The sequence below is a fragment of the Parasteatoda tepidariorum genome, chromosome 7, assembly GCF_982258835.1.
Source record: "Parasteatoda tepidariorum strain Cologne lab strain chromosome 7, Ptep-v5.0, whole genome shotgun sequence".
NCBI lineage: Eukaryota > Metazoa > Arthropoda > Arachnida > Araneae > Theridiidae > Parasteatoda > Parasteatoda tepidariorum.
In genome coordinates, this window is record NC_141761.1 from 110,901,323 (window position 1) to 110,927,406 (window position 26,084).

At 27.1% G+C, this 26,084-nt stretch overlaps 1 protein-coding gene across 1 annotated transcript in view; it reads left to right on the top strand.

Moving 5' to 3' along the window:
* Nucleotides 1-26,084, top strand: part of LOC107441737 (agrin) — a 331,154-nt gene that overhangs the window by 138,727 nt on the left and 166,343 nt on the right. The gene's annotated exons all lie outside the window — the stretch shown is intronic.

Sequence of the window (26,084 nt, forward strand, 5' to 3'; positions counted from 1 at the left end):
AATATTAAATAATTTGCATAACCCTTAGCAATAATACGATAATAAAAGTTTCAATAGGTTTGACATTTTATAGAAAGTATTAGGTACATTATATTTATAGAGTATTTAGGCAAAACTTTTAAAACTTAAAAAAATATAAATACATATTAAATAACAAAATAGAAAAGAAGGAAATAATTGAAATACAGAAATAAAATTAATTAATTTTCTATTTTTTCTGTTATTGATCCTTAATTATTAACTGCAAGCAATGATTTACGAACAATCTTCACTATTAAGACTTAAAACTGACAAATATTGCTAAATGCACTAGAGTTTAAGTATACAAATTTTTTTTATGTGCGTAAGAAATATATCCTTACACATAATTATTTTATTTAAAACAATTATTATATTTTTTCTCCCTTGAGACTAATAATAAATAATGCAGAATTTTACAGGATAGAAGAATTAAACAAAAACGATATTGTAGTTAATGTTGCAATTAAAACAAAATGTAAATCTTAATATAAGTTTAGAATTAGTTATTAGAATACTGTTGCTTTATGATAGTGAGGGTACTTCCCATGTACTGATAAACGTTATACATATTGTGCAAATGTTATACTCGTTGTATTTATATTTAAAAAAAGCAGAATACTAAATTAAAAACTATTTTCTGTCGTTTAAATTTCGATCCTGAACTAAAATGGAGGAGAAACTTTTCTGCTCAGCATAACGAATTTTTGTTATAAAAACAATCAATTTAGCATACTTTTTATATAAATGTATCAAAGTGACTGGAATGCTACAAGGTTAAAGAAACCTGCAATATTCAGAATATTTTATGTACTTAGTCAAATTCATGGTTTTTTTTCTATTTATGATATAAAACTCAATGCCTTTCAATATCGAAACTTTTTCCTTAACGTAAAAATATCTCTTTTAACTTTGTGATTGAGGAACCTTACAGCTCATTTATGTGCGTTTTATTTTTAATCTCATGTTAACCTTGCGATTGAGGGACTCGCCACAACTCGTTTATGTGCGTTTTATTTTTTACCTCGTGTTAAAAAGTATTTACATGAGATAGGGAAAAATTAATATTTTTGAGTCGAAATATATCTGAGATAAGATAACTTAAAATATGTTACTTAAACACAATTAGCCATCATCGATTAATTGTTTTATTAGATAGTTTATCAGAAAATGACATTTGGTAGACTTAAATGACGCTTTGAAATAGTAAATTAATAATGCATACATTGAATTAGTTCTTTTTATGTTTTGAATCTAATTTAAATAATCAAGTTTCGTATCAATATAAGTCAGTATCAATGCCAATCAAGTACTCGTATTAATAAATGGTTCATCATCAAATATTAATTAGTGAAGAATCTTAATAATGTTTTGCTGTGTTGCAGTATTAAACCTAAATGTTTGATACATAACCGTGAATTTGGAAGTCGAAATCTTAATTTAACAATGCATGCATTGAATTCTGTTTACGTTGCTTTATATCTAATTTAAATAATCAAGATATTTAAATTTGCTTAACTTTTTGGTTTTCTTTATTTCAGATCTAATTATATTTGAGTTTTAATCTTTAAGTTTTTAATTTTAAGTTCTCGTTTTAGTATACGTATTCTTATAAATAATTGGTTCATTATCGAAGTTTAATTGTCAAGAAAACAGATTAAAAATTTTTCAATGTTACAGCATCGATCATAAGTTTTTATAGCTTTTCATCGAATAGTGGATGGATGAAATACCGGCAATTAATTGATTTTTAATATTTTATTACTAATTTAAATATATAAGGTATTAATGTTTTATTAGTTTTAGAAATTAGTTTTTCGTTTTATTTTAGTGAATTCTATTTTTTGTCTCCCTGTATTAGGATGTACATATTTTATTATTTAAATTATAACCAATTTTTTTGGTAGTGAGTCACATTAAATGCTTTGCATTATTACAGTATTAATCTCTAGTTTTTAAATCTATATATCGAATTGTGAAGCTAATATATTAAATTAAAAATGCATTTGTTGAATTATTTTGCTTTTTGCATTGACTTTAAACTACCAAGATGCTAATTAATGCCTAGGTTTGAATTTATTTTTATTCAAAAAACTTTATTATTTTTATTTATTTATTTATTTTTGAATTTCAGATTTTAATGAATAAAGTGTGTTCTACAGTTTTGCTCTAATTTAGAATATTTCTGAGGAATTCAGCATTTGAATTATGCGATATACATATTTGTTTTAATACCTTAGATAAGCTAGTAAATTTACTTTAATTATGCATTTTATTCGGTTATATAATTATCTGGATTTTTTATGATCTATGTCAACTTTTTTTCAAATTCTGTAATATTTTTAGCGAAATTATAATTTTTTTAAAAACTTTCTTTTAATTTTATTAATATATTTTCGCATTTACAAAAATGAAGAATTTTTATTTCTTGAAAATATTTTAGAAACTATCAAGAAACGAAAATTACTATTTTTTTTTCAAAATTAAGAAAAAAGAAATGCAAAACATAATAGTAAATATTTCCCAACGACAAAATGTAGGAGGCAGTGTTAGTTTGTACTGTTGATTTTTTTTTTATTAAAATAAACGAATATAAGTAAAATACTCAATCGTTTTCCTCATACCCAGAACGAATTACGAAACGCAATTAAGAAAATATTGAATTTTTTGGGGAAAGCAAACTAACTTCTAGACTAACCAAACTGTTTATTCCATTAAAATAATTTTTAAAAAAAACACGTATTAAAAATAAAATTATTAATTATAATTAGTATTTTGAAACTAAAAGAAAAAATATGACATTTGTTTTATGAAATAGCAAGATAAGTTTATTTTTTACTGTACAATTATATCTTTTGTAAAATATATTAAATAATTGTATTTTGAAATGGATATTTCTAGTCCATATAAAATTAAGTGAAAAGAGAATTTCTGGGAAAAAAATATAGTAAATTAACAGTATGCAGTGTGTATTGTAATAAAAAATATTTATAGCATAAGTACTACGCATAATTTTTGAAATTGGAGCCTTTCCTTTTTTTAATAGTTTGCAATATATAGGTTGGATAGTAATTCAAATTTATTTTCTTATGCATAAATACTTTGCAAATATTTTTAATGAAAACTATTTAAAAAGTTGATTTAATTTTTTGATATAAATATGTAAAGCTGAATAGAATCTTTTCAGTATTTATTTTTTAATCAGTCTTTCTTTTTCGATTTTAGTAAATGCTTTTATTAATAAAATTTTTATAAATTATTTTTAATCTGAAAATTCGTAAAAAATATTTTTATACAAACTATTTGAAACTAATTGTTCTCATTTTGTAATATAATTATGTCTAATTTTAGTACAGTCTAGCTTTCAGCATTTTCTAAACAAATTTCCAGAAATTTTATTAATTGGAAATAAATAAGTTGAGTAATGTTCAATTGCAATCACTCGGAAAATTATTTGATCATTCAATTAAATGTAGAAAAATTTAGTTAAATAAGTATTGACTCTCTTTTAAGAACCATTTTTAATTGAAACAAATCTCTTTTTAATATTGAAACATCAAAAAAATGGAAAGAATGGAAAAAATGGAAATAATAGAAGGAATCTTAAATTATATATAACTGTTTGTCTTACAGATAAAAAATTAAGTTTTTAAATAAAAAGTTTGAGCAAGAAAAAAATTATAAAAGACACGTATTTTTAAAATGAAAAAGAGATAGGAACTAGTGTACATTATGCCTTCCGTTGTTTTATAAACTAAGTAAGATTTTGTTGGAAAAAATAACTAAACCATTTAAATTGAATTTTATTTTGGGGCGAACATATTTGTTTGTAAACTATTAAAGTTGTAAAAAAATTTTAAATTTTGGGAAAATTTTTTAATTTTTTAATGCTTAATGCTTAAGAATTTTTTATTTGCAAATTAGCTTTTATTTCGTATCAAATAACATCTAATAATAACAATACATAATTAAAATCAAAATATTTGTCTTCAGTTGTTTATGAAATAATTCTAGTTTTTCTTAAAAAAACGAATTCATATTATGACAAACATATCAAATTAAATATATTGTAATACTTATTTTCAAAATATACTGTAAATGAAATTAATAAGTTTTAAAAAGTATTTTAATGGGATTATAATTAAAATTTTACGTTTTATATCGTATTTAAGTTGCGTTTTATGTCATCTCAAAATCATATTATCACTTTAATACCTATACTTTTTTGTCCTCTTCATATCCTTTGCAAGTTCGTTGAAAGTATGTAAAATATCGAGTGAAATAAGTTGTTTTTAAGTATTATACTATCTATTATCCCATATCTAAAGTAATCCAATGTATTAAAAATTCGCACAGACTTTAATTTTTATGAAAGATTGGTCTATGTTCATTTGATATACGAAACTTTTCAAACATCAAGTGATAACGATAAATAATTTTATTGAAGACTAGAAAAACAACACTAGATATTGTTGTCCATCGAATATTGAACATTAAATCTATACATTAAATATTGAAGATTTATTAGGATTTCAATAGTGTTTAGCAATATTTTTTTTATCAAGAATGTTATTTTAGGCATGATGTTGTGAAATATTTCATTTCATGAATTTCTTTTAGATATTGTTCATTGTTAGTCACTTGCTTAAGTTTGATGATTTTTTATTGTTTATGCAAAGTTTTAATAATATATTTGTTTCTTTAACAATGAAATTTAAATCGATATCATTGCAAATTATATTGCTTTATGTCAGCTGCCCTTTTGCTAGTGATAATATAATATTAACTATTTAAAAATTACATTGTTTGTAAATTATATCCATGTTTTAATATCATATGCATATCATTATTAGATCAAATGTAGTTAATTATAATTATTATTAATAATTATTTATTTTCGGAAACTATATAAAAATGTTTTCATAAGTTATTTAAAATCATAAACTCGTTAAAAAATACTTAAAAAGATTTTTTACATAACAACGCAAAAATGAAATATATCGAGGATATTATTCACATATTGTGATTGCCTTTTGCTAGTTGAAAATTAAAATATAACAATAAATTGTATTATATTATATATAATGCAATTAATTCCAATATATAATACAAAAAACAATATGTAATCTAATTTTATATTAACTTGCATCTTATAATTAAATTATATATTGTTTTTCAACAAGTTATTGTAACTATATATTAAATATTTTAACTTTAGTGTTTTAAAAAATATCACTGCAAGTAGTACTTTCCATTACTAATAATTGGCAAATCGTATAGCTTCACATTTCTTCCACTATTTTCTAGAACTTAATTAATCATCAGAAAACAGAATCTTACAAAGATAAGTATTTATATGAAAGATTTGGATCAAATTATTGGCTCACTAATCTAAACGTGAAATATTCAGAAATTAATCCATTAACATGGTTTTAATCTAAAGTTCTGTATTCTGGAGATCCAAGAGTCATCTCAGAATGTGAGAGATAAATTCTACATCTCAATCTCCCCGGTGAATAATATCTCTCTCATGCATTCACAAACTTGGAATATTATTAATCGTACATTTACGGTGACAAGTATTTTGGCGCAGTCACAAACTGTTTTCGTGCCAAACATGTCGATAAGGCAAATGGATTTAACAATTGCTTGGCAGTGCAAGTTACGTGACACAATTGCGTTATCACGCACTTACTGAAGATCAATGATTTGGTCGGATACTTCTCGTAACGAGCCCGATAAGCTATTGTAGGAAAGGAGGTCCTTTGATTTATTACAGGTTGGCGACAGATTCCTTTTCTTCATGTCAAATGATTTACTTTTCTACGGCCAAAGAAGTCAACTTGAAAAGGTTTTTGTTTTGATGGGAATTTAATTGGTTGCATCGATGACAAACGATGCGATTTTAATCGCCCAGTTTAATGTAACGTGATATTGATTTCATCCGAAACATGCCTGGCGTGCTTTATGAATCGGTGAGGATAATGTGCCTGCAATGATAAACACTCTTAGCCCTTTTGAACACTGTTGAAAATTCTTGGGTGGGTTGACCAATTTAGTTGAACTAATATTCAACTAGTTGAGTTGAACCATTAAAACGAACTTCTTTAAATTTATTGCACAATACAATGGTTTATTTTCAACGAGAACATGGCTCAGTGTAACTCCCTTTTAAGTACCATGTTATGTCTCACGGTACCATTCCCATGGTTCAACAATGAACAGATTTGTTTGCCGTAGTGTAACTCCCTTTTAAGTACCATGTTATGGCTCACGGTACCATTCCCATGGTTCATCAATGAACAGATTTGTTTGCGAGAGCAGAGAAAATTGTACACGCAAAGTAATTTTTTTTAAATAATTGAATGTGGTCTGGATAAGAAAATCCTGTTAGGTTTAGTTTTTGTTTAAGTTTTAGACAGAATTTGATAAAATTAAGCTGTTGCCAACTCGTAAAGTGATTGGTAAGTTTCTTCCAGGAAGAGAATTTTCGATAACCTTATTTTTTTAACCTTAAGAAGGTGCTCAGTTGAACCATATTATTGTACTTCTTAAACCTTTTAATATGATACTTTGAATTAACTTGAGCTGAAACATGGTTTAACAAGCACTTCGTTAAGATTATGTAATTTTAAGCCTGCCTTTAAAATGTTATGGGAAACGTGAGTATGCTGATGTGCTTGTCTTAGAGTTGAGGCACTTGGTCCACTTTTTCTTTCAGCAGCTATTACAATAAAAGTAGATATTTTCTTCAATAACCCTTTGCAGGAAAAATATTAATATAATTTATTTAATAATAGGAATTATAATAAATATAATTTCAAGCTAGAAAGTATACATCAAAATCAATAATCTTCAATTAATTTTAGTCCCTGCACTTATAATAAACATTTTTATTTTGTCGTATCTTTTTGAGTTCTAAACGGACAGTGAGTAAAACGTCAAATTAATAAAGTTTTAGATAATCTAAAATTAGAACAATAAAATTAAAAAATAACTGGTTTTATTATTTTTCTTAAAATTCTGACATTTTTTGAAAAATAATCTATTTTCTTCTTTGACTCACGTCTTTAATTTACCCATCATTGCACAAATTTCCATTTTCAAATTTCGTTTGATTGATCATCATTTTACTAGAATTCTAATAATATATTTCCTATTATTTTTATTAAAAAATAAAAAAAAAATATGCATAATTACCTGTCAATAAATTTTATTTTGAATGGCAGCTTAAGTAAAATAAGAAAACTGGAATTTGCTGTTACGCTTTTCCTTAATTTAAAACTTTCCTGGGTCGTTAAAGACCAATTAGACTTTACCAAATGCTTTAGAGCAATGATTTAGTTTTAAAAGAAATTTAAGGAGATTAATTTCTTTATTCTGGCAAGTCACATCTATTAAACCAATGATTTAACTTTAACAAGATAAATTTTAATCAAACGGAACCTAACTAAATTCAAAAAATATTTCATAATGTAAATTTTAACTTCTAACTCAATTAATTCCAATTCTTTAATTCGGACTCTAAATGATCCTTAAATTCTAACTCAAATTCCATTTTTCATTTTTAAAACATTGGCATGAAATCGGTCAACACCAAAAATGGTGGCAACTATATTGCAAAACATTTTGCAGTGTATAAGCTTACAATACTTTATACAATATAATTAATACAATTTAAGTATACAATATAGTGTATAAGCATACAAATATTTTTCAATTAATTTGAATACCGAAACAAGATTTGATGTTAGGGAACTTTATTTTAATTTTAATTGGAAAAATCATTTAAGACAAATAAATAATGTAGAATTGATCAAAGTTAATGTAGTGAGATTTCTAATTGTAAGATTTGCGAGTAAAATATATTTCTTATTTTGCAGCGTATTAATTTAATGTAGCACTAATTCAATATTATTTAAAATATTTCCTTTTTAAATTTCATAAACACCAATCATTAAAACAGCTAGAAAAGTTACAATGACTTTAATTTTTGATTGGCTACTTTAAAGATTTTATTATTTTTTTATGTATTTATTAAAATGATATTTTTTTAATTGTAAATCAGAATTTCTATTTATTTTATAAGTTATTTTTTCTACTTTTTAGGTACATAAATAAAATTTAAAATTATCTTATTTGAAGAACTAAATAGGCTCTAAGAAATAAAATAAAAATACTTTTTAAAAGAATTGATCAATTATTACGTAACGATAGGGAGAAAATAGGTGCTTCTCCACCAACCTTCATAATTATTCAACTATTTGTGCCAAAAATAAGGCGCAGTATGAGGAAATTATTAACAGAAAACCCATGCAAATACTCCGCTTGTCATATTCTAATATAAAAATTTTTGTATTTTAATTGTTCCAAATCATTCTGTACTATTTGTTATGATTATTACTGATCTTTTATTAATTATAGAGTTCATTATCGCTGATTTTTAGTAAAATTACTAAAAATTAATGAAGAATTGAACATTTAAAAACTTACTTAGCAAAAAACCATTTAAAACCAAGAACATAGCATATTGTACAAATGTACATCTTCGCTACTACCTTTACTTAATTTTTTTAGACTCTATGTATACTCGTTTTGCGCTTATAAAATTGTGAATATTTCTTAATTTATTCATAAAAGATTCAGGTTAAAAAAAATTATTAAAAAAATAACTATTTTTAAAGAGTTTATATTTATCTACTGTTTATTTTCATTCATAATTCAAGAATAGATATATTAATGAAAATAATTATTTTCCCTGATGAAAAATAAATTAAATATTTTAATGGCTGATTTTAGTACAACTGGTAAATTATAGTCTCTTCAAAAAATTATCAAGTATTAATTAAATTATCAAGTACGACGTCATTTTTTTCTTACTGCAAAAATTGAAAATTACTTGAAATTTTTCGGGGTCAATATTTTAAAGAAAATAAAAGGAATATTTTTGTTGTAGAATAATCTATAATTATTAGATAACGATAATTTAGAACAATAATCTATAATTTTAATTAACTTGTTTGTCACTGAAAATATAAAATGCCATTTTATATAAAAGTTAATGGATTGTTCGTTTCATTTTCAATATAAAAAACTATCAGTATAAAGACATTTTTGCCACCAACACCCAGTGAGTACATGTGCGTATTCGCAAAATCTATAAAATCGACATTCTTGTGGTAGGTGGCTGAACAGTAGCATAAAAACAGGGATATAAAAGAAAGTTCTTTCCCCTTCAGATCTATGTCTAAATTGAAAAATTGATCTCGCGAATGAGTAGTGCTGCTATTTATCCGTAGGGTTAAGAGCTAAGGCGTACTTTCATCTTTGCGGTGCTCTCTTGTCAAACGAATATCGCACTTCCATTACTTAATTCACAAAAGATCTGGCTCACGAGCTTAGCCTATTCAAGTGCCGTTGGAAACAAAAACAGAGTTTTATACTGATGAAAAAATATACCTTGATGATAAATGTCTTATTATAGAGCAATCATGCATTTAGTCTCTGTGAAAAGCAGTTACGATTTGAAATTTGCATGATGCGTAACTTTTCCTTTGATGCAAACAACAAAAAAAAAAAAAAAAAAAAAAAAAAAGCACTTGAAATATTCAATCGGTAAAACTATAATAGAAATCTTCAAAAATGAAAAAAAAAAGACTTTAAAATTTTGTTTCAGGTAAAAGAAAAGTGAAAGGCCTCAGTAAAATCAAAATTTTGATTATTAATTACATTGAAAAATGGGATTTCTTTTAAAAGATTATATTTATCTACTGTTAACTTCATTTGTAACATATATTAAACACGCAATAACAAAAGTTTTTCTTAAAAATAAAAAAAATTGAGTAAGATTAGTTAATTTATGATTACAGGGCAGCCGAGCAAATAAATCTTTATAAAAACAACCTTAATTTACGGTCTCAACTTTTATTTTAACCCCACAAATTTTAAGTATTTTGGAATTTTCGATGCCAGTAGTTATAAATAAAAGTCATTAAGACTAGTTTTATTTTTTAAAAAAAATGCTAAACATAATTTGTTAATGTATAATTGTAGAACAACTAGGCAATTAGTTTCCATGAAAAATGAAAATAGAAAGAAAAACAGTAATTTATGGCCTACACTTTCATAATTTTTTTAATACAATGAAAAGTTCTTGAAATCTTTAATATCAATTATTAAAAATAAAATACGAAAAACTTGCGTAAGAAAAATTATATTAATTATTAGTTGTCAGAGGCTGAAATTTATAATTAAGAAAAAAATCATAAATATGGTTTTATTTAATAGTTTATGCATTGTTAATTTGATTTACTATTAAAGAAATCGGAAACAAAGAAATGTTTCCCGGATAAAAATATTAAGCAAAATTAGTTAATGTATAATTGCAGCGCAAACCAGGCAATTAGTCTCCTTAAAGAAAAGAAAGGAAAAAAAATAATAAATTTGGAAACTTCAACTTTTGCTTTTTTCTTCTTCTTTTTTTTCAATACGGAGAATGAAAAGTACTTGAAATCTTCAATATCAATAGTTAGAAATAAAGACTCTAAAAACTTGCCTCGAAACAAAAAAAAAAAAAAAAAAAAAAAAAAAAAAAACTGGGAAAAAAAAGGTACGTTTTTCTTAAAATAATTGATCGGTGCTCACGTGACGAAAGGGGAGTACGTGCTCCCCCAGCAGTTCTCAACTTTGTCCAACCAGTTTCTCTTTTTCACGCAATCTACATTATTCCGCGATTCTTTCTGGATTTGCTTTTACTTTTTTCTCTTATTTCCCTTTTTTTTTTCCTGAAAATATATATATATATTTTTTTTCTTACTCCTCTTCCTTTTTTTTTCCTTTCGGCTCCTTTTCTTGGTTTACTCCTTCAACCCTATTTCCCATTATATTTCCATTTCAAGTAGCTTTTCTTAACCTTAATGTTTTTCCGGGGTTTTAGGATCCTCTTTTCTCTACATCAGAGAAAAGTTGGGAGAGTTCTTGCATGTTTGCGTGCGAGCAATTGGTCCGAAGAAGAAGAAGAGGAAATTTTGGAACAGGAACTTGCTGAAAAAGGGAACATCAAAAGGAACTTTATAGAGAGAAAAAAAAATTCTATTTTGCAGTAATTTCTTCTATTTCTTCTTTTGTGGATTTAAAACGCTTCAAGTGAATTTTGAAAAGAATCCCTTTACAGAGATTGGAATTCATTTTTTTTTAAAAGAATTTTGTTGTTTCCTGTTTATTTGGATTCATAAGCAAAGGAAAAAAATTGTTGAAACGGAATTTTTTAGAAAGTGGAAAGTAATTAAACAAGCGTATCTTAATTAACATTTCTTGTATTTTTTTATTGTAAAATAAAGGGAAATTAATGTCAAAGGAAAAAATGTTAAATTTATTTTTACTTTTTCAAGTATATAATTCTTTTAAGAATAGTTATTTGCAGCTGTTGTAAGAATATTCTGGAAATTAATTTTAACATTGAAATTAATGTGTTTTTAGTGTAAATGCATGTTTACTTTTTAACATTCATAAGACTTCTGATAATAATTATTTGAAGCCAAAATATTTTTGAAATCAATTCAGGAACATTTTGATGTAAAATCCTAAATTCTGAATTATAAAAACTTTTAAAGTGAAGGGATATTTAAATTTATTTTACTTCTTCAAGTCTATAATTATTTTAAGAATAGTTATTTGCAACTGTTCTAAGCATATTCTTGAAATTAATTTTAACATTGAAATTAATATGTTTTTAATGTAAATGTGGTTCACCTCTTAACATTTTTAAGATTGTATGAAACTAGAATATTATTGAAATCAATTTAGGAAATTATTTAATGCAAAATCGTAAATTCCAGAATATAAGGATTTTTTAAAGGGAAGGTAGTAATTTTATTTTTTAATCCTTCAAATGGTACTGGAAATATTTATTTACAACTGCCGCGCATATTTTATAACAAGCAATTTTGAAATATTTTATCCTGAAATATTTTTGATTAAAACTTAAATTTATTCATATTACTTATGAATCTATACTAATTCAACTAAGAATAATTATTATAAACATTGAATATAATATTACTGAAATTTCTTCTGCATAATGAATTGTACATTTAAAAATTTAAATTTAGTTAAGATAACGATAAATTAAATGTTTTTTTTTTTCTTTTGCTCATGATCGGTAACTACAAATGTAATTTAGTTTACGTGTTTTAAGCGGCATCTCCTAAAAAAAAACATTGTATAGTAACATATCGTTGACGTATATCTGTTACCGTACTGGATGTAAACTAACGTTTAATTGTATTGTAGCATATTTAGTTGTATCGTAATATAGAATAGCCATCAATTTTATCATATCATAGCTAACAATTAACATCTAACGTTATAATCATAACTAATCGTTAACGTTAATATGATAAACCCTTACCTTTTTATGTTAAGTTTTTACTCTTTTTATAGTATAATGCATTTGCTTCCTTGCTTGAAAAGAGCTATTTTGTTTAAAAGAGTTACATAAACGGGATCTGCTCAAGAGCTTATCATGAAGTTATGCGAGTCGCAATGTTAGATAAGTACTTAAAAAATATAATCCTTAAAAATAATTATAATTTTAAAAAAATGCAGCCGTGGTGGCTCAGGGGATAGCCTCCCGATGAGGTGAACCGATTTTGAATCCAGAATGGCTGGTTGATACAAATTCTGCACCCGGCTTGCGCCGTTCATAGTGCTGACGTAAAATATCTTCAGTGGTAGACGGATCATGGGTAAGAGTCCCATTGCTGTCAGACTAACCACGGAAGGCTTTCGTGATTTTCCTCTTCATGTAACGCAAATACGGGATGGTACCTTCAAAAAGTCCTCCACGAAAGCATTATTCATCCAATACTTAATCCAGGAGTTCCCTTGTCTTCTGGATTGGGTTCAAGAATACAAGGCTACGGAGGTGAACATTTCTATTCGCAATTCGCAAACTGAAAATTTCGGTCGGCTGTTCAACAACGGTTATAGAATAAAATAAAATGTTAGAAGATAGACACCATTTTTTATGCTAGAAAATAAAATCTATAATTTCAGCTACTATGAAATCTTTTTTTTTAAATATTATAAAACAAAATGGATTAATTAACCACTAAATCAAATACATTTGTATAAATTTAATTGCATATAAAGTTGATAAACAATTTTTGATTAATTAAAATATATTATAAATACAAACACAACCATTGACTTTTTTAGACTTTAATGAAAAGAAGATGAATTTTGAATTTCATTGCGCTTAATTTAGTTTCAGCTATCAAACACCACTTAACTAAAAAAAACAAAAAAAAACATTTAGCATTATTTCAATTATTTTTGCAAATGTATTGAAAAAAAGTTGAAGATTGATGGAAAAAAATAAAACGATTGCACTTGTTTATAATAATTTAAAAGAAAATTCAGTGAGCAAACCCATTTGATAGATTCTTCAATGCAATTGTTTTTAATACTTATAGTAGATGCTTCAATGATTTTAAGAATGCTTCAATACTTTTAAGATACTTTTAATATGTGTAATACTTTGAAGGAGATAGTCACAAAATTGACATTAAAAATATAAATATTAGATAGATGCTAAAAAATTAAGACATTATATCGCAACATAAAGATGCAATGTTATTTAAAATAGCATTATAACTTCATATAAATAAGAAAAACAAAAATCAGAAGAATTAACTACTTTTAATAATTTCCTTCGATGAAATACATATTCCACGCAAACACAACTTCTTACTTTTTTAAAAGTAATTGAAACTAGATAAATTTGTTATATTTGCATTTATGTAATCATAAATTCATCCTGGATTTTAAACACGGTACAAAATATTTAAAAAATTAAAAATGAGTTGTTTTACATCATTTTTTTAAAAATAAATACAGAACGAAAAAGAAAATCAAATATGAATCAAATGAAAAAAATCAAACAATTGCACGCTTCTCTAATAAGTCTAATGTAAAAAATTGACGATACAAAACTTTTTAGTTTTTTATGCATTTTTTCAAAAGCTCATAATGAGAAACTTGCTTTTATAGCTCTATTTAATTACCCTTTGAACTAAAAACATAATTCAAATACCCCCATAATACTGCAAAAGCTCTCGATTCTACATATTCTCTATCATTCAAAAATAATCTAAGCATTTTACACTGCAAAAAATTATAAATTAATTTACGGTAAAAAGTACCGGTACTCTGGTTGCTAATACTTTCTACCGTAAAATCCATTTTTAATGTAACGTCTTGGGGAACAAAAAATCTGCTATAACTTAAATTTCGCAGTAATATTTACTATAAAATAAGTAGATCATTATAATGAAATAAATAGCGTAGTTTAAATTATGGTATAAAATTTTACAGTAAAAATGGATTTAAAAGTAAAAGAAATTTATGAGTATTGCACTCAGGTTGCCAATGCATTTTACCTTAATTTGATAAAGAGTTTTATACTGTGCATGAAAAATTAATAAAATTATTTTGCTTCGAATAATTTAATTACTTTATCTTAATCACCTACTTACATTTCCTCAAACTTTCAATAATTTTTTTAAGCAAAATAGTTACTTAACAAGAGATTATTTTCCAAATTATTATCATGCAATTAGGAATTACTATTATGCAATTAGGGATTATTATGCAGTTTCATTTTGTTAATTATGTTATACTTTTAATGTGGAATTAGTTTAGATAATACAAAACAAATACTGCAAAAATATAAATATTGCATACAAATATAAATTACAGTGTTACTTGATACGGTATCATAACTTTATATAACTGACTTTTTAATAGTAATAAAACACTAGAGATTAATTTATTTTCATAAATGAAGAAAATAACTTTTATATATTTTATTACTTTATGCCTTACTTGCAATGAAATTTTTATGTATGAAGAAAAACTTTTTTATTCATTTTATTTTTTTAAATATGTCTTACATGTAAACGCTAATCCTTGCTTTTTTCTAAAAAGTTAATTTAAAAATATGAACTTTCTATATTCGTCTTCCTTTACACAAAAAAGAATTATTTAAACAGAAAACTACATCAAGATAGGAAGAACAAAAAGCGAGTTTACTTATTTTTCATTCTCGTTTATTTTGCTTATAATTTGCAAATTGAAAGGGAAAAAAATAGGAAATTAAACAAAACAAATTAAACAATTGCCATTTTTTCTAACAAATTAATCTTACAAATGTAAAGTCGAGTTAATGCAACTTTTTCAATAAAAAAGTTGTAAAGACAAATTTTAATGCAATAAAATATAATTAAATACAATGATGATAATAAAAATGTAAATGTTATGTAGACACTGCAACATAATAAAAATATCGCGAAAGTATAAATATTTTTTTTTAAATAAAATATTTAAACAGTATTACTTTTGATGGTTTAATAACTTTACATAAATTATTTACTTACATTTAATCAAAAAATAAAATAACTTTTTTTAACCAAATTGTTATATAACAAGATAAACAACGTTTATATATTTCATTAATTAAAATTTATCTTACATGCAAACACGCAACCTTACTTTTAAAAACAAAAAGTTAATTAAAACAAGATGAATTTTCTATATTTGTACTCCATTACTCACAAATTAGTTATGGAAATTAAACTCGGCTTAAAAGTTTAAAAAACAAAATGTAAGTTTTTTGTGTATTTTTCATCTTTTTATTTTTTTAATGAATATGGTTTGCAAATACAAAGAAAAAAAATTGAACATTAATTAGCAGTCAAGGGAAATTGTCGCTACCAGTATTTTTAAAACCTTAATGTAGGAATCTCGGAACATATTTTAAAATTAATCACACTTTACTCAGTTAACATTAATTAAAGTAGAAAACAGCGGAAATTTCAGGAATAAGTCACGTCTCTTATGTCTGCAATTTCTTTCTTTATTTTTTTGTTATAAAGGATGAGTTTTGTAAAGATTTATTTCTACCAGTGTATTGAAATCTTTTCCAATTTTTTTCTCTAAGATTCGCTTACACAGTGATTAGCATAAATAAATCTTAGACCTTTTTTTTCCAAATTCTAAAATATTCTAATCACATCTGTTTGCAAATTAAAACATTGGTTATTTTGTTTGCGTGATCATGCAAATTGATTGCAATTTCGTTTAGAAAATTGGATTCTTAACTTTATTTAAAGTAGTGGTAATTTGTTTTGATACATTTTATCTTTTAATGGAAAGGATAAATGCACTTTTAAGAAATTTTTCCAACAAAAACAAATTGCAGATAATTATGTAAATTCAATACTGAAGAACGAAGAAAACAACGAGCTAAGAAAGCTTCAATTTATCGCCTCTTTAATAACATTTTTTTAATATTTTTTACCTCAAAATAATTTATTAAGTAATTGTTAGTTTTGCCAATGGAATTTTTTTTCAATAGAAATATATTTAAAATTGTGTTTCCTTTTTTTTCTTTCTCTCTCTCTCTCTCTCTCTTGGTTAAATTTTAACATTGCTTTGTATAATGATGAATGCTGATTATATATTTTGTAAATATTATTGAAAAAGGGTTAGCTTTAAAAGTGCAAATTTAAACTTTTATGAGAAAAAAATCAAAACGATTTGAAAATGTAACGTTACTAATAAGGAAACCTTTCTGAAAACGTCAAAACAGGGGTAAAAAGGTCATTAAGCAAGAAGAGCTCATTAAATAAATATACATGCGTACATATTTTATAATAAGAGAAAGAGTTTGTGAGTGTATGTTTCCCGTTTATAAATCCTTAATCATTTGAATACGAATCCTGAAATTTGGAAAGTAGATGAAATAAGGGAAATGTAGCCCCGAAAATGAAAAATAGTCAAATGGAAAATATGTCAATTAGTTCGTTTTGGAGAGGTTCGCTAAAAAATGAATTTTTAACTGTGTTTAGCTTTGACCATTGCTATGAGTTAAACAGTAAACGATTATAATTTCGTAAATAATTAAAATATAGTACTGGTATTGTTTACTTGCTTACAGCTCCATCTATTCAAAAATGAAATTTATTGCACGTAATTCAATATTTTATTCTTTGTCTTTACTACAGGAAAATTCAATGATCAACGCGATCATGAGGGCATATAAGAGGCGTATCACCAATTTAGTACGTCTATCATAAGTTCGCGCTGTCGTGCCGCAGGTCCCGGGATCGATCCTCTGGCCGGGCAAGGTTGATTCAGTTTTTCATCCCTTCAGTGGATCGATAAATAAGTACCAAGCATGCTTGGGAACTAAACACTGGGGATTCCGCGTTCGGCTGACCACCTGACCGGAACATCTGTTCCTGCACCCCAGAGCCCAAGGTCAAGAAAACTGAGATGGGCACAGTAGGCCTTGGCCCTGTATGGGCTGTCGCGTCGCTTGTTTTAGTATATCATAAAGTTTTAGAATATCATAAGGTTTCAGAATATCATAAAGTTCCAGAATATCATAAATTTCCAGCATATCATAAGGTTTCAGAATATCATAAAGTTCTAGAATATCATAAAACTCTAGCATATCATAAAGTTCTGGAATATCATAAAATTCTAGCGTATCATAAACTGCAAGCATATCATGAAGCTCTAGAATATCAAAAAGTTATAGTAATCATAAAGGCCTAGAATATCATAAGACACTTGTTTATTTCGCTTATAAAATGTACGAATCATTTCTATAAAAATAAGTTAAAGCAAACAGTAATTGAATTAAAGGTAAGTACTAAAAAGTAAATAAAAACTACTTATTCGTTTCCAGGGACCGTAAGAAGCGCCATACTTTTATTGACGCTAATAGTGCTCAATTAATTTAAGGCATTATGGGAATAGGCGATGCGTTTATGGAAGCACATTGTACTAACATTTATTTTTAAAATAGGTACAGTGGTTTTAAGACTTTTAGACTATTTTAGAAATTAGTGGCTTAAAAAAATTCTTGATTTTGACTACAATGATTCAAGCCTCTATCTATAACATTTTGCTAACAGATACTAATTTATAATTGATTTTTTTTTTTTTTTGATGGAATGTGATTCTTAAAACGTGTTTTGCTTAATCCAATTAAGAGAAGTTACCGAGTAGTGTGACAAACAATGTGAGATAAAACAATGGAATTATTTTATTTTTACTTTTTAGAGCTATACCTTCCGATTTTATGCATAATATCGTTTTGTTGATAAACACATATTTATTGATCACTTACTTTTTTACTACGTATAAGGAGAGTGGGTATTGTGAATAATATAAGTACGCATAAATATTTTAGACTACCTTAATGTCATTGTATATTGAAATGCTAACTTGCTTTTAATGTTTTATAATATTAATTCTACTTATGAGAGCAAAGCGAAATTGCATTTCAAGAACAATTTATTAAGGGTAAAAACCAAAAGAGAATCAACCTGAAAAGTTCCCGAATAGAGTTGGCGAATGGAACTGTAGAAAACTTCTCAACATCCATCACAATGAAAATTTCCTGTGAATGCAGTTAAATTAGAACAGAGAATGCAAGCTTTCTCACCGCATTTAAGTTTTAAGTGACACTGTTTAAAGAAGTAAAACTGACTCAGACACTAGAATATGTTCTGTTAAAGTTTAGAAACAAAAGTTTCGTTTTAAACTCTGGAATAAGTGTTCTTTTCAAGAAAGTGCTTCAAATGAGACTGACACTTTTCTCGCTTGTATTTAACTCAGTATGTTTGGTTTAAAAGATAAATTGTGTTGGGAGAAAATAGAAGAAAATTTGCACTTTTTTAAGACGTCTTCATATCATTGTAATTAATATTATATTTACTTTTTTTACTCCGTATGAAGAACGTGGGTTTAACTTGTAAATTATTATGAATACACATAAACATTTTCGGCTAACCTAGTGTTATTAAAAGCAAATCTATAATGTTTTATAAAATTAATTCTACTTATGAGGACAAATCAGAATTGTATTTCAAGAACTATTTATTAACGGTAAAAACCAACAGAAAAACCTAAACTTTTAAGGGAAGATAACTGTAGATAATTTTTCAACATCAATCACGGGTGGAAAGAAAATAAAAAGACGGGAAAATATTCGACACTTCAAGACAATATAAATTATCAAAACTAAGCGTAATAATGTATATATGTCGCATATTTAAATTAAAGTATTTCAAAAACTTCAGCAACAAGGGGACATACTCTGTAAAAAATTCCGGATCATATTGCTGTATAAAGTACCGGTGCATGATACGTAATATTCATTGCACGATACGTAAAATTCGTTTTACCGTAAAATCCATTTTTAACTGTAAAATATAATGCCGTAATTTATAACAGTAATATTTAATTAATTAGAATGAGTCAGAGATTTTACAGTAATTATAACTGTAAAAATTACGGTACATCAAATTTTCTTTTCTTAAAATGATCCAGTTAACACTAGAAAGACTGAAACTTAGTATATCGCCCAAAAGCAGTCAAAATAACAAGGTTGTGAAAGAATTACTAATGTGTAAAGGAATCTGTTTAAAATTAATTTTTTATATTTTTTACATTATTTACAGTTATATAACAAGTTACTAGTAAATATTAACAATAAAAAAATTATATGTTGTACAAAAAGTCACAAAATTCTAAGAAATTGTGCGATTATATAGATCATTGTTCTTCTAACTGAAATTAAAAAGCAGTTAAAATGACTTTCGTGGGCAATCTAGTGTTAAAATGGATTCTACGAAAAAAAGGTACTTTTCATCAGAATTTTTTACAGTGTAGACCAGTAAAAAAGAAAAAACGTGAAGGCAGTAAATTGCAGTGAATTGTTAAGAAAAAATAGGAAAATAGACTATTGATAAATAGAATTCAAGGAAAAGTTAAATTTATGCTCAAAAACTATTCGCACACATTTCTCACAAAAACAATTCGAGGAGAGCTTCTTGCGACTTCTTGAAAGAGTTCTTAGACTTGAAAGTCAACAAAAGACCAAATATTAAATGTAAGGGATTTTTAACTGTGTGCTAAATTTCTAACGGGTAAATTGAGTTAATGAAATTTAAATTAGAGTTAGACAGAATTGTGACAGAACGGGATCAATTAAAGGGCAATATACTAAAAGTTACAGCTACTCATTTCCTGAAATTATTCCGTGATTCCCGAAAATATTGTGTGAATTGAATAACCGTTTAATGCTTTGATGTCATCCTCACTTGCCATAATTCAGTTCTGTAATTGGACGTAAAATTCCAGAATCAACTTTTAATGATCTATTTCAGAATACTCTTTAATATTTAACACTAAACATGCCAACACTTAATACATATGCCTATTTCTACCATAGCCGGTCAAATGACCGGATGTTATGTTTCTTGATTGAATGTATGAAATATGGATGTTAGGAAGGAAATAAACTGAAAAAAAACTTTATTAGAATTAAACAAAATTGTATGCTGCCAATTTTTATGAATTACAAACACAAAGAATAAGAATTTTTAATTCATTGCTCAACTCATTTTTTACATTTACATGTTGTTTCCATTTTACATTTTCCGTGAACATATTTCTTCTACTTAATATTACTTCTATAACTCTTATAATTATTCTTATAATTATAAGAATATATAAAAATTATAATTCTTATAATTTTACTTATAATTATTATTGTTTCTTCTAAGAACTTGTGCTGTCTTGATTGTTTAGACATTTTTCTGGGTAAAATCTGACAGTTAGTTAGTAATGAAGTAAAGCTATCAAAATAAAATATAACCTACTTATCGGATCATTTAGTTTTAGTCAGTTTTTCTTACACAAAAATGCCCATCTAAAATTCACAGTTATTCTAATTGAACTAACTCCGCAGCAGTCCTTGCAGAAACGTGCTACTCATCAAATACAATACGTTGAACACGCATTACATCGTTATTTTTGATCGGATAACCTTATAAAGCAATAAATTGTTCTCCCGGTCAAATGACTCGTTGTGGTAGAAATAGGTATACGACAAGTATTACTCTAAACAAAAAAAAATATTAAAAAAATAATAATAGATTATTAACTCAGGGAGCGTAGCCAAATTATTCAACAAAAATAAGAACCTTTTAAGCACTTTTCAAGCACTCAAAATATATTTTTAAGTACTTTAAAAAATATCATAATTCGGCAGGGTAGGAAAGTTTCGACAATTGACAATTTTATTTTGTTTTAACCGTCATATTAAAAAAAATCTTTTGGCATTGTTTTTGACAATTGTCAGAAATCATGAAATTTTGAATCATGTAAAACGAATGGCGTTTTCCTACGCTACGAACTGACAATACACTGATATAGATTGAGGTTGAATTAATTGCGAAAACGTTGAAGAAAAAAATGTGAACTGTGTCTTTTTGCATAATTCGTATCGAAAATCAACATGGTAAAATCTTATTTTGAAAAAGGGAAAATTAAGCACTTTTTACGAACACCCAATGAAAAAAGCACCTTTAAGAGCTTTTAAAAAACGAAAATAGAAAATAAGCACCTTTAAGCACTTTTTAAAAACGCTACGCACCCTGTAACTTTATATAATTGTTAAAAAAAGTCATGGAGTCAAATGTGCAAAAACGATAAGATGATGAGAGCAGTTTCGATGCAAAAGTTCTTAAACGGTCATTTGACCGGTTAAGGTATGTTTAGTGTTAAAATAGCGTTTGCTGACAGACTTCGAAACACTTAATCCTTGTTCATTCATTGGTTATGGAAATATGTCATACACCATACTCTTCCGACAAACTTCCTTCCGATGTTTCGTTTCCATAATAAGCGATTTGCAATAAGAACAAGGTTTAAGAATGCCTTAGGCATTAAGAAAATGTCATCATTAAGAAATATTCTAAATAAAAACTTTAAAAGTTGTCTCAAGAACTTTACAACTGATTACAGAGGACAATAATGTTAGCAATTGAAGAATATTCCGAATAGAAACTTGAAAATTTGTTTCGAAACTTTAACTTCTCCGTCCAGAAATATATTACAGAAAAAAGGGTTATTATGAAGCATAATTCGCAAGTAATTATTTCAGTGGCCAGGATAGCCTGGTTGGTAGGACGCTGGACTCCAGCTGGAGTTCGAATGCAGCCGATCAAAGACTCCCTATGTAGTAAATGGTGACTGGTGCACATTAAATTTGTCGGGTAACAAAGTCCTCCACGTTGCCATCACAAATTATATCTCTAGAATGAATGGATTTAAGAATGAGTTCACCCTATAAACCAGCGTATTGTATGACTGTGTCAGAAGTCAAATTCTTGGCCATAGATGGCGTCACAGGGAAACAAGAGCAATCACACCCCCAGTGCCTCAAGGACCTACGACAAAAATAACAAGTAATTATTTCAAATTTTGCAGCTGAATACTGAAAATACACTGGTTATCATAAATTAAGGAAAAATCACAAAAATAGCGATAACTCTTTCAAAAGTAAGCCAAACCGTGCAAAATTTGCATATGTTGTCCACTAAGAGTAGCTGAGTAAAATTGCAATATGCAAATTAGTGGCGCTGCACTCGGCTTACGTCATCTGCCTGGAGCATAAAAGTCCAAGTTTGAGAGAAAGCACACAAATTTTACTGTGATTGCGACATTGAAAATCTGAGATAGCCAATTCGTAATAATGACCTCTAGGCATCATTTGCCTGAAGAACTACGATGGAGAGCCATCGGGAGACTAGAGGCAGGGCAGAGTCAATCAGAAGTGGCCAGATGGCTAAATGTGAGTCCATCTGTGGTTCATAGACTTTGGAGGCAATTTCAAACCACAGATTCGGCATCTAGGAGGTTCAGTCAAGGACGGCCAACTGTTACGACCAGTGCCGATGACCGATATTTGACATTAAGTGCACGCAGGAATAGAACCGCTACTCCGACACATCTTAGATCCTCTCTTGCTGCAGCCACCGGAAGGTTGGTGTCAACGTCAACTGTGCGCAGAAGGCTCCACGAAGGTGGTCTGTATGCGAGACGACCAGCCATTTGCGTGCCGCTCACATCACGCCATAGGAGAGACCGTTTGCAGTGGGCCCGACAACATGTCCACTGGACGTCAGATCAATGGAGGCCTGTTCTCTTTACGGATGAGTCCAGGTTTAGTCTAGAAAGTGACAGTAGACGTTATTTGATATGGAGAGAACCTGGGACCCGTTATCATCCATCAAACATCCGTGAAAGAGATGCATACGGAAGAGGCAGTGTCTGTGTTTGGGGAGGCATATCCTTAGGAGGGCGCACATACCTCCATGTCTTTCCAAGGGGAACCGTGAATGCTCAGGTTTATCGAGACAACATCCTTGATGCTTATGTGCGCCCATATGCCGGGGCAATTGGTGATTGCTTCCTGTTACAGGACGATAATGCAAGACCACACAGAGCTCGCATTGTTGATGATTATCTTCAACAGGAAACAATTACTCGCATGGAGTGGCCAGCTCGATCCCCGGACTTGAATCCTATCGAGCACGTTTGGGATGCTCTAGGGAGGCGTGTATCTGCCATCAATCCGCCCCCTCAGACCCTTGCCACGCTTGCAACTGCTTTACAAGAGCAATGGCTCTCACTTCCTATTGAACTGATAGACCGCATAATTGAAAGCATCACACATCGCTGTTTGTGCTGTATTGCTTCTAGAGGCAATCATATTCCATATTAAAGGTACTTTTTCTATTGCAAACCGATACTTCCAATTTGTTTATTTTATACATGTGCTAATTTCTATACTACTATTAATGTCTGATAATTTCTTTTTATGTTGTTTAATACCTTACTATGTGTTGTATATTGTGGGTAAGTTTCATAAAATTCCATGTGTAATTTCTTGAGTTATCGCGATTTTTGTGAATTTTCCTTAATTTATGATAACCAGTGTATTATGTTAAAATTAATAAACATTATGCAAGAGAATCGTAGAGAGCTTTGGCAGTTGTTTACAGTGCAAAACAGAAGAGCATTAGAGCAGATCAGGGTTAAATATAAACATGTTATGATATACATTTCACAAGATGTTTTCGGCGCTTTAACATAAGCTCTGGAAATTAATAGTGGTGCCTTTTTTTACACCTTTTTGAGATTAGTTCGATCAGTTTCGGTTCGAGATTGTAGAATGGAGCAATTGAATACGCATTAAGAACTTTACTTTCAGATTTTTATCATTTTTACATATTTTTAAAATAATTTTTTATTTAAAACAAAATTTACGTTAAATAATTTGTTATTAAAATTTCTTTGGTATATTTTTATTTAGATGATTTAGAACATAATTATTTCACAGAAGTGAGATTTTACATAATACACTACACTGATTACACACAAAACCAGAATTATTTTTATCCAGAGTTATTAAAAAAAATATTGGCTTCATAATTTGGGTCATAAAGATATCCATCTATGAGATATAATGTATTTATTCCATGCGGCAATATAAAACAGTTTTTAAGTTTAAAGATATTGCAAAGAAAACCTTAATATTTCTTAACAAACATTTTCTAATAAATAAGTTTACCCAAAAGATGCTTTGTTTCGTTCGCAAACTTCTGTTGTGTTAGCGTAATTTATCCGATTATGTATTAAAACAATCTGTCACACATACATATACCAACTAAAAATATTGTTTCGTTTGTTAAAGTTATTATATATTTCTTATTAATGACATAATTAAAAAATAATAATCAAATTAATGATAAACAAAAATAATGATCAGTCATTGTATATTAATTTTATTATATTAGTCTGTTTTAACATCATTTAAAAAACAGATTGACCTTTGTCTATTATTCATATTATTAATGTAAATTAATGCCTTTTGAACCATATAACGTACTAGTAGAAAAGTACATGCGGAAAATAATGAAATATATTGTATATATATATAGATTAAATACAAAATGCATTATATTTTTCTAATAGATAAATAATATAAAAGAAATTAAGTTATATTTTAACATTCGAATAAAGTTTAGAAAGAAAAGTAATGTATACGCTGGCGTAAAGTTGAAATAGGCAGCAAATTATTAAGTACATTTTCTTCGAACATAAATCAGAAATTCAAAAATAAATGTTTTGCTGAAAATCTATAAATATTCATTAAAATAAAAGCGTGGGAGTTTTAAAGAAAAATTTATCAAACTTTACAAACGAGAAAATTTTTTTAAAGTTTTTACCATATTCAAATGCAAGATGAAAGTTATGCTAAAAAGTCTATTCGTATTTTTCAACAACACCTGCAATAAATGTGGATATTTGATTTCTTGTATAAATGTATAAAGTCATTTCTTAACTTGAAAACATGGTTTCCGGAAGGCTATTCATTTGATAACTTTGTCTGTGTTTCTTACTTCTTAAAAATCAATATAACGAATTCTTAATGCTTAAAAATTAGTACAAAAGCTATATTTTTAATATAATCTTTGGACTTTACAGTGATGTGTTGGTAATAAGTTAAATGTTAAGTATCTGGAATATAATTTGTATAGCATAACATTTTGTTTTAAAAGAGATCCAGGGCAAAATTTATAAATTCCCATATAAAAATACGTCAATTTGTGTCTAACTTTTCTCTATTCGTGGCCCAAAAATTAATATTTAGTTCTTGGAAGTATTTTGTTCAAGTGTTTTAAAAAATTAACTTTCAAGTTTTGGAACTTTGACCTTTTATAAAGCTTTGTTTGCTGGATACAAAATCACTGTTAAGCTCTATAAAATATTTAAAGAGTGATTGAAATGAAGAAAAAAAAGTTGAAAAGTAGTAGAAAGGTGACAAAATAAAAGTATAAAATCATTAAGTAACTTATGTCTTCATTTTTGAAACTTTTTTTTTAAAAAAATGATTCTTAATTCGGTTCTCTTGACCAGAAAATCACCTTAAAAGTAATTATTAATTTATGCTGATTTTTTTTAAAAATCTGTTTTGCTTAATTTGAAAAATAACAATGGCTATCTTTATAAACATATCTATTTTGCTGATTTTTCAATTAATTTTCTTTCTGCTTTTCAGTTGCGGTTGATTTAAGAAAAATATTTATAAACGTTGGAACTTCTGGTACCTATTATTTTTAAATAAATTACTTTCTTTT